This window comes from Haliotis rufescens, unplaced genomic scaffold (genome assembly GCF_023055435.1).
Source record: "Haliotis rufescens isolate VD_foot unplaced genomic scaffold, xgHalRufe1.0.p SCAF_95, whole genome shotgun sequence".
Classification (NCBI taxonomy): Eukaryota; Metazoa; Mollusca; class Gastropoda; order Lepetellida; family Haliotidae; genus Haliotis; species Haliotis rufescens.
The window spans coordinates 968,420-979,955 of NW_025964389.1; positions in this window are offsets into that span (position 1 = coordinate 968,420).

Below are 11,536 nucleotides of genomic sequence, written 5' to 3' on the forward strand. Positions count from 1 at the left end.
GTCCGGTCGTTGCGGTGTCATGTTTCCACTGAAGAGTCGCAAACGATATACAAAACAAACTTCGGGACAACTTTCCGTATACAGGTAGGTTGAGGGCTGGGGGCAAACCTCGAGTCTACTCTCCATTTATATTAAATTTTAATTCCCTTAACCTCCAATGCAAGTTTCAGACATTTTGGCGTCATTTTGTGTAAAGAGGAGTATCATCAATTAACATATTTTTGTATGACGCGGCAGTGGGATAGAACACCGCTCATTGTGACGCAAAAACTATGACATCTCAATATGCTGTTGAAAAAAGTGTCAACTCTCAAGGTCCATTAAACTTGCATACATTCTTTGTCGTTTTTAAAACCTCTGATTGACCATTATTGAAAACATTCTGCAACATGTTTAACGGATATGGTCTTTCACGCCTGGCTGCTGGGTTATCTGACGCAGATTCTTTTCACTCATGAAACAAGAAAGTTATTGGAGACTTGCCCTGATGCGGCACTAGGCCAATCTTTGAGACATTTTGGACAGACGGTGAATGTTGTTTTCCTATAATGTGTGAAATAAATTTAAAAAATAATTTAAAAAAAGAGGCAGTGAGAAACGTAAAAAATAAATAAAACAAACAACCCCTCCCACCTTCTGTACCCCTCAAGTTGTATTGTAATAATTATTGTTTGACATGTTTACTTGAGAAAATATGAACGAAATGGTGCTTATATCTAAATGACACGTTTATCTAATTCATAAAATGCATAACACATTGATGAATAAAATAACTTGCTGAGATACCATGTCGCAGTTTACCATAGATACCTTACTCGGTCACAGTAATACTGACTCCATGAAGACCAGTCCTTGTTTTATCCCCGTAATGCCGAGCGCCAGGCAGGGTTACAACAAGTACCACATGTTGAGGTCATGATCAGTGATCGAACTAACGACCTTCTCTCTCTGCAGAGACGCTCTATTCACTACATCGGGTCTACATATTTAATAACACCATGACTAATAGTTTCTCCGGTTATGAAAAGGTATATTTCTTATTTATTCAATATGTCCGTCTATGCATGTTAAAAAATACATGTTTGATAGCTTTTTGTGAAAATTACTTTTATCTTGATCACGCTAGGTTTGGTAATAATAGGCCTATTTTAACTGTACTTCATTTCACTCAAGACTACAAAACTCAACATGCTGAGGGTCAACAGAGATCAATATTGTCTTGTTAATCCGACAATCGGCTTTATCCGACACTAATGATGGGAGCCAATGAAATCAGTGCTATTAAGACCCGTTAATCCTACAGTCTCGCATTCCGACTCCGACACATCTAACTTGCAACGAATAACCGAAATCACTCATTAATCAGTCTCGTTAATCCGACACAGTGATCAGCGTACCCCGTGGTCATCTGCCCGTGAGTGCACAGCCCGTATTTTGATGCGAGACGAGTCAGCTGGTAGCTGCGTATTACAACAGCTGCAGAGATATACTTGCTTAACAATAAACAATTAATGATTTAATCAAGCATGCTTAGATTACCTCATTCTCATTCAAATCAGATACAAGTACTCGCTATCGCCGAGGACATCCCATTACAGGTCACGTCAGAACAATCTTTCTTGAACTATGACCGACCAATGAAATGGCTAACAGAAAGTCAGCGTTAGCCACTAACAAAGCAGCTTTCTTAAGTTTTGTGGTACCAGTTTCAAACTGCCGACTTCCATTCCAGACTATGCTTTTTAAAGTATTTTGAATAAGTCACACAGTCCGTAACAGTAGTTTTGTGCTACGCTTTTGAGGTTGCATGATTGGAAAACATATTCCGCTAACAGTGTTACACAACAATATGAATATTTCATTTTTTTCTTTTTTTATTACGTGTTTGTACCGTTACCTATTGTTGTCCGATTTTCGATCACGTACGTTGATACTTCTTAATTTCGTTTGTCAGACATACTCGTTAATCCGACATAATCATATGCAACCAACCATGCCGGATTAACGGGACTTGACTGTATACACAAACATGGCAGCATTATGTACAATAATAACTTAAAAACATTCATAACACATTTACAGTGAGTGAGTTGTGTTTTAAAGCCGCTCTGTACAGTATATCTGTTACATCACGGCATGTTAGCTTAATGTGGGAGGAAAGCCCGAAGTGATGCCTCTGAGTTACTATTACATGATGAAATGTAACTGCAATACGTTCGTATTTCCGTTGGAGTGAGGTATTCAATGTGTCATATAAACAGGTTATGAATAGCTAATTTTATCATCTAACTAAATACATTATCTTAACGAAATGGATCATATTTCCATTAACTGTATATGCACGAAAATTAGGTGAGATATATATTAATCAATATAACAATGTCGTTTTTATGCGATGTTGCCAAAGACATAAAAGAAGCCATGACGTCAAACAAACAAAATCAAATTGTATGATTTAATAGACGATTCATAGAAGATTATCGATTTTCTTCGTCCATGGCAAACTATTTTTCGTATCGAATGTATAACGTTATACATAAGCATATATATCCATTTGATGTATATTTCTGGCGTTCAGATATTAGGCAATATTTTATTCGCTCAAAATATCCTAACATTGTCAAGCAACACATTTTGTCGCACAGTACTTTTTCTGTGTACGATAGAAATTGGCGAAATTTGCTGTTTTGTAACGTATAACAAAATCCAGGAAACACTTTCAAATCATAGATAGATTGACATATTTAGCTTCCTCTCTGTGAAACACTTTTTGAAATCCCTGTATGTATAGTGTAAAATCCAATCATTGCCGAGGGGCGGTCGGGTAGCCTAGTGGTTAAAGCGTTCGCTCGTCAAGCCAAAGACCCGGGTTCGATTCCCGACATGGGTACAATGTGTGAAGCTATTTCTGGTGTCCCCCGCCGTGATATTGCTGGAATATTGCTAAAAGCGGCGTAAAACCATTCTCATTCACTCACCCATTGCAGTTGCAGCATATGATGTCAGTTTATGTGATGAAAATGATTGAAGCGGACATATAATACATCAGTTAACATGTTGTTACTGGTGTACAGGAATGTTGTTGCTCTATTCCCATATGTCCTAATGTGTGCAGAAATAATGTTGAATCCCCACAGAAATATTTTATCTGATGTAATTATTTCAATCATGTTGTATACATGTACACCTACGATGTCAAAGCTTCATATACATATGTACTCTCCCCCCCAAAAAAAACAAAAACAAAAACAAACTCATATTAAAGCTGTTGTGTTCAAAAAAGTATTTTATAGATTAATCATATCATTTGTAGCCAAACCTTCAACATGGTGTATAAATATACAGTCAAACACTGCTGTTTCCAATTTTGATATGTTCTCGAAGTGAAAGCTTGGTCCCTGCAATTCCTTTTTATTATTTATTATCTTTCTCGGTTGTGCCGAACCTTTGATAACTCAAAAGTGATTACGTACGTCCATTCGACTTCGACAGTGTTATTGCACATACTCCCCCCCCCCCCCCCCTACCCACCCAAAAAAAGACCCGCATATTTAATTTGCTGTGTTGAAAGTAGCATAACCCATGTTATAGATCAGTTATATCATTTGCAGCCACATTGCAAAAGCACGTGGGAATGTCGGTAATCATAAATAAGTCAATAAAAGTTCAATGACTTGATGACGCCAGTTCACAGGTAGGCGTTGTCCTCAGTACCTATTGTGACCACAAAGTGCCTCCAAAACTGCCTTGCGTCTTCTCGACATGATCTGACGACGTCTTTGGATCCAAGCTTGTGGGATCCCAGCCTACTAGTCTTGCAATGTGTGTAACAGTTGCAGAAGCGTCCGGGGTGGCGTTTGACCTTGACCTACCTGTCTGTCATCCTACAAGTGTTCTATGGGGTGAAGATCTGGCGAATCGGAATTTGGTTGGTTTGTTTGTTGTATAACGCCGCACTCAGCAATATTCCAGCTATATGACGGCGGTCTGTAAATAATCAAGTCTGGACCAGACAATCCAGTGACTGATATCATGAGCATCGATACACGCAACTTTGACCTACCTGTCTGTCATCCTACAAGTGTTCTATGGGGTGTAGATCTGGCGAATCGGAAGGCAATGGGGGAACTGTAATGTACTCTTTCAGGAGATAGTTCGTGCAGTGTGTGGCCTGTTATTTCCTTGCTGGGACATCTCCGTCTGACGGGCAATAATTGGAACCATGTTGTTTGTTTGTTGGTTGGTTGTTTAACGCCGCACTGAGCAATATTCCAGCTATATGACGGCGGTCTGAACATAATCGGGTCTGGACCAGACAGTCCAGTGATTAACATCATGATCATCGATCCACGCAATTGGGATACGATTATATGCATCAACCAAGTCAGTGAGCCTGACCACCCGGTCCCGTTAGTCGTACAATTTCATCCTTGTAGCAAACAACAAATGTAAAAATATAGCAGTTTTCAAAAAAAGAAAGAAAATAAGCAAGTCTCCCAATCTTTATAATGCGACATGAGTAATTCGATGTCTTGTGCTCTTAAACATTAATGATGATCGGATCAGGTGCCTCACTCTCAGAGTGTGGGTTCGTATGCCTCATGGGACTCTAGAATGTAAACTGTAATCCAAAATATAACATTTGTGACACTTTGTGTTGACAAATGTATGGTGGGCGACGTAAATGTAATAGTATGAACCCTGAAACGATGATACATATCGGGATCGCGGAGGAAAAAACAAGATCCGTTCTTGTTGTTTATCTAGACACCAATTCATCTTTCATAAACGTTTTGTGTCTTTGTGCCTATTATATTCACAATTAACGAGAATACATAATACACAAATCTACACATATACATGTATGTATCATACATACATATATACATATATAGTTGTAGATACGTGAGTTGATGACTTGGTTGACTGCATGGAGTTTTAACCGACGGTGTGTCCCGTTATTCATGATGCAAGTAACCAGATTGTCTGATCTAGGCTCGATTATTTACAGGCTGTCATCTATATATGGTATTTAGCTACGATATGCAAAACAAAAATAAGTGAGTGAGTGAGTTTGGTTTTAACGCCGCTTTTAACAGTATTCCAGTTATATCGCGGCGTGTCAGCTTAATGTTGGAGGAAAGCCCGAAGTGATGCAGGTCCAGACGTTTACCACTTCGGTGAAACCCACGAGCACGGGTATGGTGCTGACAAACCTAGAAACATAATCGGGGCTAACTGAGATTCGAACCCACAATCATTAGGTTTCAGGTGTCCCCAAGGGACGCAACTCTGCACAGCGAATTGCGGCGCCTTAGACGACTGGGCCACCCGTGCCCCCACAGAAATAAGCAATCGCATATTAGGTCTTCATGTTACGTGCCCCATTTAAATTGCCAGTCACGCATATGCTCTACAACCGTCGAGTGACGGATGGAAAGGAGATATTTTCACGAGTGGTGTTGAGGAACATATTTCACGAGACACGGAATATCCTATTTATCATTTACTTTTTGTGCAGTTCTCTACCGGAAAATAAAGTTTTTTAATTCCAAATATAATACCTTGAAACGTAAAGTCTCCCTATTTAACACACACGGACGGTTCACCACCCCTTGTATTTGTGACTTAAAAAGTAGTTTCATGTTTGCAAAATCTTAAACAATATAAACAAAGTATCAACATTTATTTAGGGTCACGAAAATTCCTTTTCATACATTTCGATAGGATTCTATACAAAATTAACTATAACAAAACAAATTCTTAAAAACTGGGAGACCGCTGTTGGAAGCGAATGAATACACGCTGGTCAAGTAACAAAAATGGCACTTGAGAAACGAACAGTCTCGATTGACGAGTTTCATGAGATATTTACAGTTTATAATGAAACATTTTCGAGAGAATAACAAACGGCAAGGAGTGATATTAACTCCATAAATGACCATCTGTCATTATTTTGCCTTGTCAATGTGCAACTAACGTTAAAAAGATGTCAACAGTTTGTGTATGGGCTTGACACTGGCGATAAAAGGAGATAGTTTAAGGGGACGCAACTCTTGTATGACAATAGTTCCGTCAAAGTGTAATGTTCACTGCAGTGAAAATATCCCTTTTCTCAACTTCAGAAAACTCAATCTTTCACACTGAAGTATATAATAAAGTATTATATTTAATATGTGGTCAGTGAAAGATAATGGTGATGTCTGTGAATTGATACACTGGTGAGAAATGTAAGACTTATCTTGACGGCATGTAAATGTTGGATTCTCGAAGAGGCAAACCAGCGGCTGAACGCGAAAATTCATCCTGCGGGGTATGGTAACCATAGAGGGGTTTTATAGTATTTTATTCGCTCACAATTTCCTTACATTGCCAAGCAACACATTTTGTCGCACAGTACTGTTTTCTGTGCACGATAGAAATTGGCGAAATTTGCTGTTTTGTAACGTATAACTAAATCCAGGAATACACTTTCAAATCATAGATAGGTTGACATATTTAGCTTCCACTCTGTGAAACACTTTTTGAAATCCCTGTATGTTTAGTGTAAGGTTTACCTATTGCAGTTTTAGCTAATATGATGTCAGTTAATGTAATTAAATGATTGAAGCGGACATATAATACATCAGTTAACATGTTGTTACTGGTGTACAGGAATGTTGATGCTCTATTCCCATATGTCCTAATGTGTGCAGAAATAATGTTGAATCTCCACAGAAATATTTTATCTGATGTAATTATTTCAATGATGTTGTATACATGTACACCTACGATGTCAAAGCATCCTATACATATGTACTCTCCACCCCCAAAAAAAACAAAACAAAAACAAAACAAACTCATATTAAAGCTGTTGTGTTCAAAAAAGTATTTTATAGATTAATCATATCATTTGTAGCCAAACTTTCAACATGGTGTATAAATGTACAGTCAAACACCGTTGTTTCCAATTTTGATGTGTTCTCGAAGTGAAAGGTTGGTCCCTGCAATTCCTATTTATTATTTATTATCTTTCTCGGTTGTGCCGAACCTTTGATAACTCAAAAGTGTTTACGTACGTCCATTCAACTTCGACACAGCGTTGTCTGACTGTACATACCTACAGTGTTATTGCACCCTTTACATATTCACCCCCCCCCCCCCCAAAAAAAAAAAAAAAAAGAAAAAAAGAAAAAGAAAAAAAAGACCCGCATATTTAATCTGCTGAGTTGAAAGTAGCATAACCCATGTTATAGATCAGTTATATCATTTATAGCCACATTGCAAAAGAACGTGGGAATGTCGGTAATCATAAATAAGTCAATAAAAGTTCAATGACTTCATGAACTGGTGAACGCCAGTTCACAGGTAGGCGTTGTCCTCAGTACCTATTGTGACCACAAAGTGCCTCCAAAACTGCCTTGCGTCTTCTCGACATGATCTGACGACGTCTTTGGATCCAAGCTTGTGGGATCCCAGCCTACTAGTCTTGCAATGTGTGTAACAGTTGCAGAAGCGTCCGGGGTGGCGTTTGACCTTGACCTACCTGTCTGTCATCCTACAAGTGTTCTATGGGGTGAAGATCTGGCGAATCGGAATTTGGTTGGTTTGTTTGTTGTATAACGCCGCACTCAGCAATATTCCAGCTATATGACGGCGGTCTGTAAATAATCAAGTCTGGACCAGACAATCCAGTGACTGATATCATGAGCATCGATACACGCAATTGGGATCGATGACATGTATCAACCAAGTCAGCAAGCCTGACCACCCGATCCCGTTAGTCGCCTTTTACGACAAGCATAGTCACCTTTTACGGCAAGCATGGGTTGCTGAAGACCTATTCAACCCCGGAATCTTCACGGCCGATGGGGGAACTGTAATGTACTCATTCACAAGATGGTCCGTGCAGTGTGCGGCCTGTTATTTCCTTGCTGGAACATCTCCCTCTGACGGGCAATAATGGGAACCATGTTGTTTGTTTGTTTGTTGGTTGTTTAACGCCGCACTGAGCAATATTCCAGCTATATGACGGCGGTCTGAACATAATCGAGTCTACACCAGACAGTCTAGTGATTGACATCATGATCATCGATCAACGCAATTTGGATACGATGATATGCATGAACCAAGTCAGTGAGCCTGACCAGCCGATCCCGTTAGTCGTACAATTTCATCTTTGTAGCAAATACCAAATGTTAAATATAGCACAGTTTTTAAAAAAAGAAGAAAATAAGCAAGTCTCCCTATCTTTATAATGCGACATGAGTAATTCGCTGTCTTGTGCTATTAAACATTAATGATGATCGGATCAGGTGCCTCACTCTCAGACTGTGGGTTCGTATGCCTCATAGGACTCTAGAATGTAAACTGTAATTCAAAATATAACATTTGTGACCCTGTGTGTTGACAAATGTATGGTGGGCGTCGTAGATGTAATAGTATGAACCCTGAAACAATGATACACATCGGGATCGCGGAGGAAAAAACAAGATCCGTTCTTGTTGTTTACCTAGACACCAATTCATCTTTCATATAACGTTTTGTGTCTTTGTGCCTAATATATTCACAATTAACGAGAATATATAATACACAAATCTACACATATATCATACATACATATATACATATATAGTTGTAGATACGTGAGTTGATTATTAGGTTGACTGCGTGGAGTTTTAACCGACGGTGTGGCCCGTTATTCATGATGCAAGTTACCAGTTTGTCTGATCTAGGCTCGATCATTTACTGTCTGTCATCTATATCTGGTATTTAGCTACGTTAAGCAAAACAGAAATAAGTGAGTGTGTGAGTTTGGTTTTTAACGCCACTTTTAACAGTATTCCAGTTATATCGCGGCGTGTCAGCTTAATGTTGGAGGAAATCCCGAGGTGATGCAGGTCCAGACGTTTACCAATTCGTTGAAACCTGACAAACCTAAAAACATAATCGGGGCGAACCGAGATTCGAACCCACAATCATAGGGTTCAGGTGTCCCAAAGGGACGCAACTCTGCACAGCGAATTGCGGCGACTTAGACGACTGGGCCACCCGTGCCCCCACAGAAATAAGCACACGCATATTAGGTCTGAATGTTACGTTCCCCATTTAAATTGCCAGTCACGAATGCTCTACAACCGTCGAGTGACGGATGGAAAGGAGATATTTTCACGAGTGGTTTTGAGGAACATGATATTTCACGAGACACGGAATACCCTATTTATCATATACTTTTTGTGCAGTTGTCTACCGGAAAATAAAATTATTTCATTACAAATATAAAACCTTGAAACGTAAATTCTCCCTACTTAACACACAAGGACGGTTCACCACCCCTTGTATTTGCGACTTAAAAAGTAGTTTCATGTTTGCAAAATCTTAAACAATACAAACAAAGTATCAACATTTATTTAGGGTCACGAAAATTCTTTTTCATACATTTTGATAAGATTATATACAAAATCAACTTTAACAAAAGAAAATCTTAAAAACTGGGAGACCGCTGTTGGAAGCGAAATAATACACGCTGGTCAAGTAACAAAAATGGCACTTGAGAAATGAACAGTCTCGATTGACGAGTTTCATGAGATATTTACAGTTTATAATGAAACATTTTCGAGAGAATAACAAACGGCAAGGAGTGATATTAACTCCATAAATAACCATCTGTCATTAATTTGCCTTGTCAATGTGCAACTAACGTTAGAAGGATGTCAACAGTTTGTGTACGGGCTTGATACTGGCGATAAAAGGAGATAGTTTAAGGGGAGGCAACTCTTGTATGACAATAGTTCCGTCAAAGTGTCATGATCACTGCAGTGAAATGTCAAGTGTCATGTTCACTGCAATGAAAATATCCCTTTTCTCAACTTCAGAAAACTCAGTCTTTCACACTGAAGTATATAATAAAGTATTATATTTAATATGTGGTCAGTGAAAGATAATGATGATGTCTGTGAATTGATACTCTGGTGAGAAATGTAAGACTTATCTTGACGGCATGTAAATGTTGGATTCTCGAAGAGACAAACGAGCGGCTGAACACGAAGATTCATCCTGCGGGGTATGGTAACCAGATGAGAGTGATTTCAGACAGCTATTTAAGCGTGCATATCCAATGGGGCTTATTGTAAACCGAAGTTAAAAAAGGAAATATGCGATCATAGCCCCACGGTTGTGACACGGAAACATATCGATCAGCAAAGTATCACTCAAAGTGCGTGAGTGAGTGAGTGAGTTGGGTTAAACGCCGCTTTTAACAGTATTACAGTTATATCGCGACGTGTCAGCTTAATGTGGGAGGAAAGCCCGAAGTGATGCAGGTCTCACACGTTTACCACTTCGGTGAAACCCACGAGCACGGGTATGGTGCTGACAAACCTAGAAACATAATCCGGGCGAACCGGGATTCGAACCCACAATCATAGGTTTCTGGCGTGCCCAAGGGACGCAACTCTGCACAGCGAATCGCGGCGCCTTAGACGACTTGGGCACCCGTGCCCCCCAACCTGCGTGAAACGTGACATGCGAAAGATGAGATCGACGTGATGCTTCTTTGGCATTAATAAGTACTCCCCATTTCCACAAAAGACAATTTTAGATAAACGGTTTTGTGACACCTCTAACCAAGAGAGACTAAATAGATTCTTATGTGTTATCACTGTCCCTGGACAAGGTGTCCACACAATTCTGTACCAATTATGTTAACAGCACAACAAAACTGTAGCTATCTAGCTACACGGTACAGGAATCCGATAGCATCTGGTCTGATTTGGAGGGTATAAACGCATGCTGGACACCTTGTACACAGTCATGTATCATACAAAAAGCGGGCACTCTCCACTGACAATCGAAACAGGCGATTCGCTTTGCAGTTCGCACTAACCCCGCACTGTGACACATCGACAAAGTGCAATTCATGTTTGCATGTTATTAACCAGGCATTTCGTAAGCGGCAAGGCACATAACATAGTTAAATGATAAAGGACTCATTTCCATAGCCATACATGTGATACAAACCTAACTACAAAACATAACAGAGAGCAGCTGTTGTTAAACGCCTGTTTTGTAAACAATCATTGTATACATTTTTGATGAATTGAAAGGGGTATTTTCAGAGAAAGTGTAAGAGCTATATAAACGTTTCACGCTGCAGTCCACACAAGGAAACTCTCCGTCCCTGTTGCGAAATTGATAGGTTGTTTTCAGCAGTATGTCAATGTGACCTTATTTTTGTTAACGTGAGTAATGCACACTGTTATTGACTGCCCCACCACTTCCCGAGGAATGCAATCTGCTCCTGGGGAATATATGACCACACGCGAGAAATTGAAACAGGACAACCTTTCATATCAGGACGGAATTTTGCACCTATCTCAGGCAAACAATATCACGATAGAACATAAAGTAAAATATAATGGGAAAACTTGTTCAAGTACATTTATCGAGATGTGAGATCTTTATGTGAAGATGGAAATGATTGTAATTAAAACTATTTTCATTGGGAATGATTGTATTAGTGTAATGTTGTCTCAGATTTGACAGTCACAAAAGATCG